The 10,181-nt window shown below is 34.4% G+C and overlaps 1 pseudogene; it reads left to right on the forward strand.

The window, feature by feature from the left end:
- The first annotated feature begins 2,161 nt into the window (after window positions 1-2,161).
- On the forward strand, window positions 2,162-2,745 carry LOC131046974 (disease resistance response protein 206-like; annotated as a pseudogene).
- Window positions 2,746-10,181: the final 7,436 nt, after the last annotated feature.

Consider the following 10,181-nt stretch of genomic DNA (forward strand, 5'->3'; position numbering starts at 1 on the left):
GCAAGAAGTTATAGTTAGGATTAGTTAGGTTATGTTAGAATTTGAATGAATTTTTTCGTCTACAACTATATCATGGTAACTTATTAGACTCTCTATTAATCATGTAATAATAGATTTTGTAGTGGTTTATGATGATGTACTAAATGCAAATTGTGATTATTTTACCTTGTGACCTCAAAATTATCGTAGTAAAATAGTTAGAGTTTGGTTGACATGAAATAATCACTTCTACACCTAGATTAGATTTGAGAGAGGGTATATCTTGAAATTTTTTAGGTCGTTTGTTATAATGAAGCCTCACTCCATAAAATTTCAACAAGAAACAAATGGAATCAAGAGTTTGATGTGGGTCTAACATTTTTCTATTGAGGATATTTTGTATTAGACATAGAACAATGTCATGCCCCATTCTTAGTCCAACTAATGATGAATTTCTTGAAAGATATTGTCCATATGATTTTTTAATACAATACTTTATCTTTTTATCTAATATTTTTTCCTAGATCGCTATGTTTGGTTATTGTTTTGTATTGTTATCTTTGAGGATAACTAGTTCAAATAGTATAGGAGATGTTTAATAGCCTTAAGAAAATTGACATGTTATGGGAATGATTTTTTTAATTTGAACTATCTTTATTTTGGAGAATCATACATTTATTGCTACTATGTTTGACATTAGATCGAATGGTTTGATGTAGATGAATTTTATATTTGGAGTTTTAGAGGTAGGTCTTATTTATCACAACTTGAACATATTTTTGTTTTGATAAAAGGACATAGTTTCATTTTTTTTTTTTGTCTTTATGCTCTATTGTTTATACTAGAAGTTTGGTTCAAATCACGTTGGACTTAGGATTTATCTAGTATTATTGTTCTTTATTATTTATTGTTAATAGTAAGGATGATTGGGGCTTGTTGATCATTATTTTGTATGTCATGTGAAAAACAAAAGAGATTCGAAGTGATCAAGGAAAAGAGTTTTGCAGTGCTTATCTTTGCAAGTCTGAAAATTAGTGTGAATTATTTTTTTGACATTAGATCATAGAATATTTATCACGTCATTTATGTATTATCTATATCTAAAAATGCTATTAATTTTTTTGTAAATCTTATTTCTATTAATATTCTTGAAAGATTAATGTGAAAATGCCTAATATTTTAATTAACTTATATTTCATATATTAAATTGCTAAGAGGTTGCGGGTACCTTTCCTAACATTACATGGTTGTTTCATGGAATTGACAATCTAAACTAAAGATTGGATTTGACTATCTCCATTCTTGTTTGATTCTTATTTAAAGGCAAACGCATGACTGGATGCATACTTTATATTTTCCATATCTGGAAACAAATTAGTAGTCAAATTAGTAGTGGAAGGTTGTGAATAGTAGTGAGCAACGATATCATAAGATTTGTTAAAAAAATCAGACTAAAACAGAATTTATTCTAATAGTAGTTTATTTAAAGATTAGAGGAATGTATCGACATGCATACTTGATGATAGTGGAGATCCCTGTTTTGTATTGCTCATATTTTATTTCGCAGAATCCATGGCTCCTATTAAACCAAAGGATTTAAGCCAAAACTTACAGGCTTTGCATATGTTTCTCATCTAAAGAATAAGGTCTGCCTGAGCATTCATCGATTAATTAGTAAAATGACATGTCATCTAACTGGTCTAGAATACAGTAATGCCCCCGTTGTCATATTGCAGGGATATTTTGATGGTTGGTGGACTTGTGATGTCTCACCCTTTTTTCTGGCATGGTTGGATGGATATTACCTCTACTTGTGATGTGTTAACCTATTTTTCAGGTATGGTTTGTTGGATATGTTTGCATTTTGTTGATGAAAAGCGAGATCTATGTTTTGTCATATCCATGTCTCATATGAAGTCAAAGGATTCAAGCCAAAACTTACGAGCTTCATCTTGCTGGTCTTTGTTATGAATCACATTTGAAGAAAACGCTCTTCCTGAGCATTAATCGATTAATTTAAAATCACATATCTAAATAAATATAATAATAATACAGTGCAAAAAGACGATAACGCCTCCATGGTCATACTGTAATTACGATGGAAGCTATATAAAGCAATCTATTCCACCTTGTGAAGTAATATGCTCTACTGATATCTCGTATACTAGAGATTTCATGAGATATGGGTTTTGAGTGTAGCGGTAGAATGCTTTTTAATTTGTGCTATATGTGGCTTCTGCTCTCTTCCATGATGCTCAGAAATGTAGATGGGCATGGATGGACGAAGCAACATCCAAAGCCATGTAAGAACTTCGTGTTATACTTTCATAATATACTTTACACTGGCAAAAACTCTGAGAATGCAACTGCTACCCTGGTTGCGCACCCTCCGTGGGGTAATCTATCTACTTTTGCCGATCCATTCTCGTTTGGAGATATGGTTGTGTTTGACGATCCTATTACGCTTGATCAAAATCTGCACTCTCCTCCTGTGGATAGAGCGCAGGGATTTTATTTCTACAACATGAAGACTACTTACAATGCTTGGCTTGGCTTCACATTTGTGCTGAATTCAACAGATTATAAGGGCACCTCACCTTCAATGGTGCCGATCCATTGTTCGCTCAGTACAGAGATATATCTGTAGTGGGTGGAACGGGTGACTTCCTAATGGCGAGAGGAATTGCCACCCTTTCTACCGATTCACTTCAGGGAACTGTTTATTTCCGCCTCAAGGTTAACATCACACTCTATGAGTGCTATTGATAATTGTTAACTAAATGGGCGGTGTTTATTTAGAGAATAATGTGTTGGGCTGTTTACTTTAGTAGAGTTATATTCTTGAGAATAAGTCATATCTATATTCGCAGTAGATTGGTGAAAGAGGGATCATAAGTTAAATTGGTAGATCATTCTATTAGCAAATGGAAGGTCAGTAGATTGGTGAAAGAGGGATCATAAGTTCAATTGGTAGATCATTCTATTAGCAAATGGAAGGTCTTAGGTTTGAATTTTAGGTGTGTCATATGAACTTGTAGCTCAACATGCAGTATCAGAGTTATGTTAGAAATCCAAAGCATTTATAGAGTCATTTAAGGTCATGGTTTTTGAAATAAGTCATATTTGTACTCCAACAATAATAGGAAAGTCTCAAGTTTGAGTCCTAGTTAGTTCATATGAATTGTAGCTCAATATATATGTTGTTTAAGTTGGCTTTTTTAAATAATGTAATGACAGATCTTATTTGTGTGTTTTCTTAGAATATATTTATGGATGAAACAAATTTTAGAGGTTTGATTTTTTTCCTTTCTTGTGATATATTATGAGAAAAACTATTTAGGAAAAAGTCCATCAATTTATACATACTATTGTACATAGATTTTTATAAGTAAGATGAGAATCGATTTGAATTAGAATATGACAATTAATATTTAAAACTACAATACTAGCTTTTATAAGGCTAAGTGCTTAATTATTATATGAAAATTCTTTTATATTGAAATCTTATTTTAAAAGTAAAATAAAAAAGAAAGGTAATATATCTCTTGATATTTAGAGCTTGAAGGGTTTTGAAATAAATTATTTCAATTCTTTTAGAGCTTCTAGATTAGATTGTGTGCCAAAAATTTGAACATCAACTTTTTGAATCACACTCTGTGATTCATTTTTAAGATCTCCTTTGAACTCTTTCTCGTCTTGATGATGAATCAAGAGTGTGATTCAAAATGCTGATGTTAAAATTTTTGGCACACAATCTAATCTAGAAGCTCTAAAAGAATTATAATATGGATTGTTGAAATCTGATAGCATTAAATTATCTCAAGTTAAAATGTGTTGAAATTCTCAAGATTAGGTATTACCTCATAATAGGGAACTATTTTAATGACTTGAAATCTTTCAATGCTATTTATTTTGAAGTTTATTTTTAATATAAACTTGTTCAAATGAACAATGAACTAAATCTATAGTATTTACTAAACTTATGATAATTTAACAAAAAACCCACTAGTTGTGCTCACAAACATTAAGTAAATTTAGTGCAATTAGAATTTAGATATATATTTTTAATCTCAAATATCAAGTAATAATTATAACTAATGCTAAGGTCTAGTACGATATTACTTTTATTGTCCAAGGGGTTGAGCTTAACTGGCTAAAAATACTCAATTCTCACTGTGGAGACCTAAGTTCAATTCCCAATAGGGACATTTGTCCCCACTGGTTCATAGGTCCAGTCAAAAGCTATTCAGGCTTCGGCCAATTACCGATAAATCATATCAAATCAATTTTTTCCATAAGTGATCATTTACACAAATCAATATTTAAGCTTTTAATAGTGTCATGACATATAGCAAATAAATTATTGGGTTAAAAATAAAAAATAATATGACAATACATAAAAAAAAAATGAGTTCTTTCATCTAGTAAAAATAAAAACGATATTTGTATAAATTATACATTTATATTTTAAATGGAATTGGTGATTATTTAATGATAAAATTATTTTTAACCCTTATTACAAATGGATGAGTAATATGTTTACTTTTTAGGGTTAATATCATAGTAGAATGAGCGATACTATTAGTTATTTATTAATATGAAGTGACAAGTTTATGTAAGTGTTGGCATTGTAGACTTTTAAGTTTGTAAGCTGTGCCAATATGCCAGGTGTTTTGGGTGTAAGTGAACTAAAAGAATATTGGTAGCCTTACCACAAGGTGCCACTTGTCACCAAAATAGTGGTTTCGGTGTATTTTGAGCTTGCCTAAAATTATGATATACGCCATTGGTTGATACTGAATAGTGTCATGTGTCTTTAAGGACACCTATCTATAAAATGCAAGCCCCTGCACTCAAGTTTGTTGCAATTCAAGATGATAGACGATCCGCGTGGCATCTTCCTTTGAGTGCTTGAGGAAATAATAATGGTAGAAGAGTTGTTGGTCGAAGAGGGTTGCAACACACTCCCTAATGGTGATCACACGTGGCAGATATGTAGAAGCTCTTTCTATTTTGATCAATTATGGCAGTTAGTATCTGAGCATTTTTTTTAAGGGTTCACTAATTCGAAAAGGATTCAGACATTGCTATTTCTTAGAACTTAACTTTTTGATGCATTAATGAAAGAAGACATACCCAATTGTACCTAGCTTTCCTTTTCTATGTGTTTATTTATGTTTGATAAATGATTTTAAAAGTTATATGTCATTTATAGATACAATATTCTAATTCTTATTTTCCAATTTTCTATGATTTTATTCTAATTGGATAAGTCATTGAATCACGTGTTACGACTCTTTCAATTGTCTATAAGATTTATGGTTTGAAATTATATTATGACACATGGTGAGTTGAATAAAATAAGGAGTATATATTATTCTACGATAGCTGAGAAATGTGCAATCTAAGGAGCCTTAATAGGTGTTTTTCTCAAATAAATATTTGATTAGTTAGTATCTTTCTATATTTTGTTCTCTTTCTAACAATGAAGTGTTAATGAAATTTTGTACTTAAATTTTAGAGGTTGCATATTTCTCATTGTTTTGAGAAGATTTAAAGTGTTGTAAAAGCTTTGGCAACCTTAAATTTAGGTTTATTTTTATTACATATCTCTATCCCTTTCCCTTTAAAATAATTTGATGAAGAGCTTACTTCAAATTTCTCAGGGGTTGTTTATTGGAGCACACATTGTCCCCCATTAACTGAGCTTCCTATAAATTTTTTTTAGGGAGTGCAAACTTTAAGGATAAATCGCGAGTGCAATACTAATTGATAAAACTATGGATAAGACACTATCTAAACAATAATGGAAGGGGTAGGGGTCACACTAGGGGTCACTAAAGGTGACCGCATGACCTCTATATCCTAGTGGTCATACTTTCAATGTCACCAAAACTACAAATTTCCCCTTTGGGAAGTAATGACAACCTATTTTTCCATGGGGCCCAATGCAAGGGAGATACTTGTTAAACCTCTCACCAACCAATGCCCTATAAGATAGAGTCACTTGATCTACTCAATAATAAGGCTCCCTATTGTCAATCCTATGACGCTTGCAGTCAAGATATCCTAGATGATCATAGTAGTTGATTTTGAGGTTCAAATGAACCAAAAAAATTAACTTGTATACAAAATATAAGGGAATCGAGTTGTTATTTGGATGACAAGTATGTAGAAGAAGAAAATGAAGGTAGTGTAAGGATGGTTAAACAGAGCCTAAAGTGCAAAAAGTGTGACTAGTTCATTATCCCTAGTCATTACTCTATCAGTTGGTCTACTGATCCAAGGCCTTGAAGATTGAGATTGGCCTCTCATAGAGGGATTTTAGAGTAATCAGTTGGAAACACCAACAGGTAGATGAAATAAGCCAAAGCATCATCTGCACATTTAATAACCTGGTATGCCCTCACCTTAGGTTAACCATCATAGTATGGAAAATATTTGGAATTTATGGTTTCTTTTTGCACCACACTTTGAACAAAGGAAAGGGAAATATCACCTGATACTTCATACGACATCTGGGTAAGAATAAGATTTTGTCTTCCTTCATAGTTGAAGCACCCAACGACATCATGTCATCAACGGATTGTGGATGAGAGAAAACCCTCTCAATTGATGATGGTCTGACCCCTTTCAAATGACCTTTAGAAACAAGTTTGTTGATATATCTGCTTACACTTTCAACCAAAATGATGAACAAAATTAGGGATATTGGATCCCCTTGTCTGAGGCCCCTAGAAAACCTGAAGAAGGGGATAGGAGACCCATTAATAATGACTGACAAAGAGGGAGTAGAAATCAGTTGGGAAATTAGTTGAATCACTCTCTCACCAAAAGCAAAAGCTTTAAGGATTTTGAAAAGAAAACACTAGTCCATCCGATCATAAGCCTTCGACAAATAAAGTTTCATCAGGAAACATTGATTTTTGGAAACCTCCAGAGAGTGAATATTCCCATGGACCGAGATGATGGAGTCCAAAATCTGCCTTCCAAGGATGAAACTAGTCTATTGAGGAGAAATGATATTAGGAAGAAAGGAAAGAAGCCTTGAGGTGAGAACCTTTGATATAATTTTATAAAAGGATTTGCAAAGACTAATAGGTATGAACAACCCCATAGAATCAACACCTGAAATCTTAGGGATAAGGACCAAAAAGGTGGCATTGATCTCTTTCAAAATTTGCTTAGATCCAAAAAAATATTTAACGCCCTTGACAATGTCCTCACTTATAATGTGCCAAAATGACTGAAAGAAGAACATCGGGAAGTTGTCCTAACCTAGGGCTTTGTTGCCTTCAAAGGAAAAGACCACCAACTTGATCTCATCTTTAGAAGGAATAGCAGAGAAAAAATGATTATGGTCTCGCCCGATCACGTTTGGGATAGCATCTAGGAGTAAGTCTTGGGCCCTTTTATCCAGATTGCAATCAATCGTCAGTAGAGACAAGAAATAGGATCTAGCTTCCTTTGTTATTTCTTCTTCCTCAAAGGACAAGGTCCCCCTATAGAAATTTTTATGATTTTTTTGGTTGCATTATGTTTCATGGTAGTCACCTTAAAGAATCTAGTATTCTTATCTCCCTCCTTAAGCCATAGAGATCGAGACCATTGTTTCCATAAAAGCTCTTCTATTTTCATGATATCATGATATTTGGATAAAATCTCATTCTCAGAGGTACTAGAGACCTCATCATACCCATTAGCTTGGATTTTTTCTTGAATATCCTTGAGATGAAGCTGGATCGCAGATTTAGAGGCAAAAATATCACCATAGACTTCCTTATTCCATCTCTTCACCTTATCCTTCACATGTCTTATCCTTTTAGCCACACAGGACATGGCAGAGCCCTCCACTGAGATATTCCACCAATATTTAATAGCCTCCTCAAGCTTAGGGTGGCACATCCACATTTTCTCAAATCTGAAGGGGAAATTTCTCCTCACAGAGATAAGGGCCGCCACAAAAGAGATCTGGTAGTGATCCGAACTAATATAGGAAAGAGCATTTAAGGAATAGATGTAATGATTGAACCAATCATTAGAGATGAGGGTCGTGTCATGTTTCACCTGTATAAGATCACATCCATATTTTCTGTTAGTCCAAGTATAATTAGCACCCTGAAGGTCCACATCATGAAGTGCCTGATTATCAATGAAGTTCATTAGATCCATTCTAATCTCAAGCTGAGAAGGAATCCCCCCAAATTTTCATTCTCCTTGAAAGGCATGTTAAATTCACCATCACCAGCCATCCTTCAGTCTTGAATTGAGCCCTAATAAAATCTATCTTATTCTAGAATCTATTTCTCCCTTGTTTTTATTTGAGGAATAGATATTAGGTAAGAGCCAAGTAGTCCCATCTTTAATGTGATGAAATCTAACAAACATCATATTATTGTCAAGCCAAACTAGATTCCCCTATACATGCTAAAGGTTCCAAAAGAGGGGAGTGCCTCCAAAGGCACCATCCTAACTAGCCCCTAAAGCCCCACAGTTCTTAAACACTTTAATTTTTCCACTTTATCCTTAGGCATTTTAGTTTCTTGAATCAGAACAATATCAGGTTTGTGATCCCTGACAAGGATCTTGAGAATCTCTTGTTTATGCATACCACTAAGTCCGCGAATGTTCCATGAAATAATTTTCATATTCATTTAAAAGACCATACCTCATGGATGGTCAACTGGGTACCATCCACTATATTCTTGTTGGCTTCCAGCTCCCTCATCCGAGTGGCTGATTTCCTCCCTGGCATTACTAGATTTGAACCCACATAAACTTTGGCCCTCTGCCTGGTTTTCATAGGAGTAGTTTTGGCTGTAGATTTAGGACCCTTTTTTCCTCCCCGCTTTCTCTCTGTGACATCATTAATCTAGATTTCATCATCCATAGGGTTCTGGGCAATAGTTTTTCACAAGGCCTCAAATTTTCCTTCTTCATTTGCCCATTAAGATCTTATATTGAGAAGAGAAGTTGTCGGTGATGACAAAAAGGTAGATTTAACATACTCAACAGACTTCTGGAGCTCAGAAGAAGATGATCCTCCAAGGATATTGCATTGCTGGGCATCTTCAAAGCTAGGATAAATCTCCTCACTATTTGAGTCCTTTGTAATTGAGTTCGAATCCTCCTCAATATTATTCTCTTGTAGAGCCACATGGATTTTCCCTTCTTTTAGATCTTCTTCCTTTTGTTCATCATAGTTGGGGCTAGGCTTTTGTCCTTCATCAAATATAGTCTGGTCTCCTTCTTTATCTTCCTTCTTTGATTCCTCAATACATACCTTATTATCATTTGCCTTTTGTTGAAAGGTATAAGGAATGATAACATTCTGAATCTCTTCTTCTGCCTTCTTATTAGTGTTTTTAGCTTTCCACTATAACTTCCTTTCTTTTTTGGCTTTTTCCTTTTTCAGCCTATAACCGGAATTTATTGGCAATATATCCAGCTTTTTTACAATGGAAGCACACAAAAGAAAATCTATCGTATTCCAGCGGTTTGATCCATTTCCCAAGCCTAGAGTTAATCTCTATTGTGAGAGGCATATCCGTTCCTTGTGAAACACCCACATAGATTCTTGCAAAGGTGATTTGTCTTCTAGGTGCAGTTGTCAAATCAATGGATAGGAGTTCACCAAATGAGGTGGCCAAAGCTATTAAAGACATCTTTGACCCTGAATTCTAAGGGAAGACCTGGAAGTCTTACCCAAATAGGGGCCTGAGCAAAGAAGGGTGCATTGAGATCCAACAATGGCAACCACTTTTGAAGCACCAACGCAGTATTCCCAATCACCCAAGGACAACCACAAATAATCTTAGTCATATCTTCCTCACAAGAGAAGTTAAGGGAGAGAGCCCCTTTAAGCATATCAGCAATTTCAACTTGTCCCTTAAGAACCCACTTTTTTCTAGGATACTCCCTAACAACATTAATATTAGGTCAAGGACCCAGGAATTTACCAACTAGAGTTAGGGCCATCAAAGCGATGTTGTGCTCAATCATCGGATCTGGGACTTCAATTGCAAATGTCCCTTTCTCAGGGATATTACGTACCTTAGGAAGAGAAGACTTCCCGCATGGTTTAATGCTAAACAGAGAGGACCATCGGCGAGATGTGTCTACCCGATTGGGTCCCTGTCTTGAAATTTCTCCATCACGTGTTAATCCCCCTCCACCTGGATCCAAGGGTTTGTCACCCCCTT

The sequence above is a fragment of the Cryptomeria japonica genome, chromosome 9 (assembly GCF_030272615.1).
Source record: "Cryptomeria japonica chromosome 9, Sugi_1.0, whole genome shotgun sequence".
Classification (NCBI taxonomy): domain Eukaryota; kingdom Viridiplantae; phylum Streptophyta; class Pinopsida; order Cupressales; family Cupressaceae; genus Cryptomeria; species Cryptomeria japonica.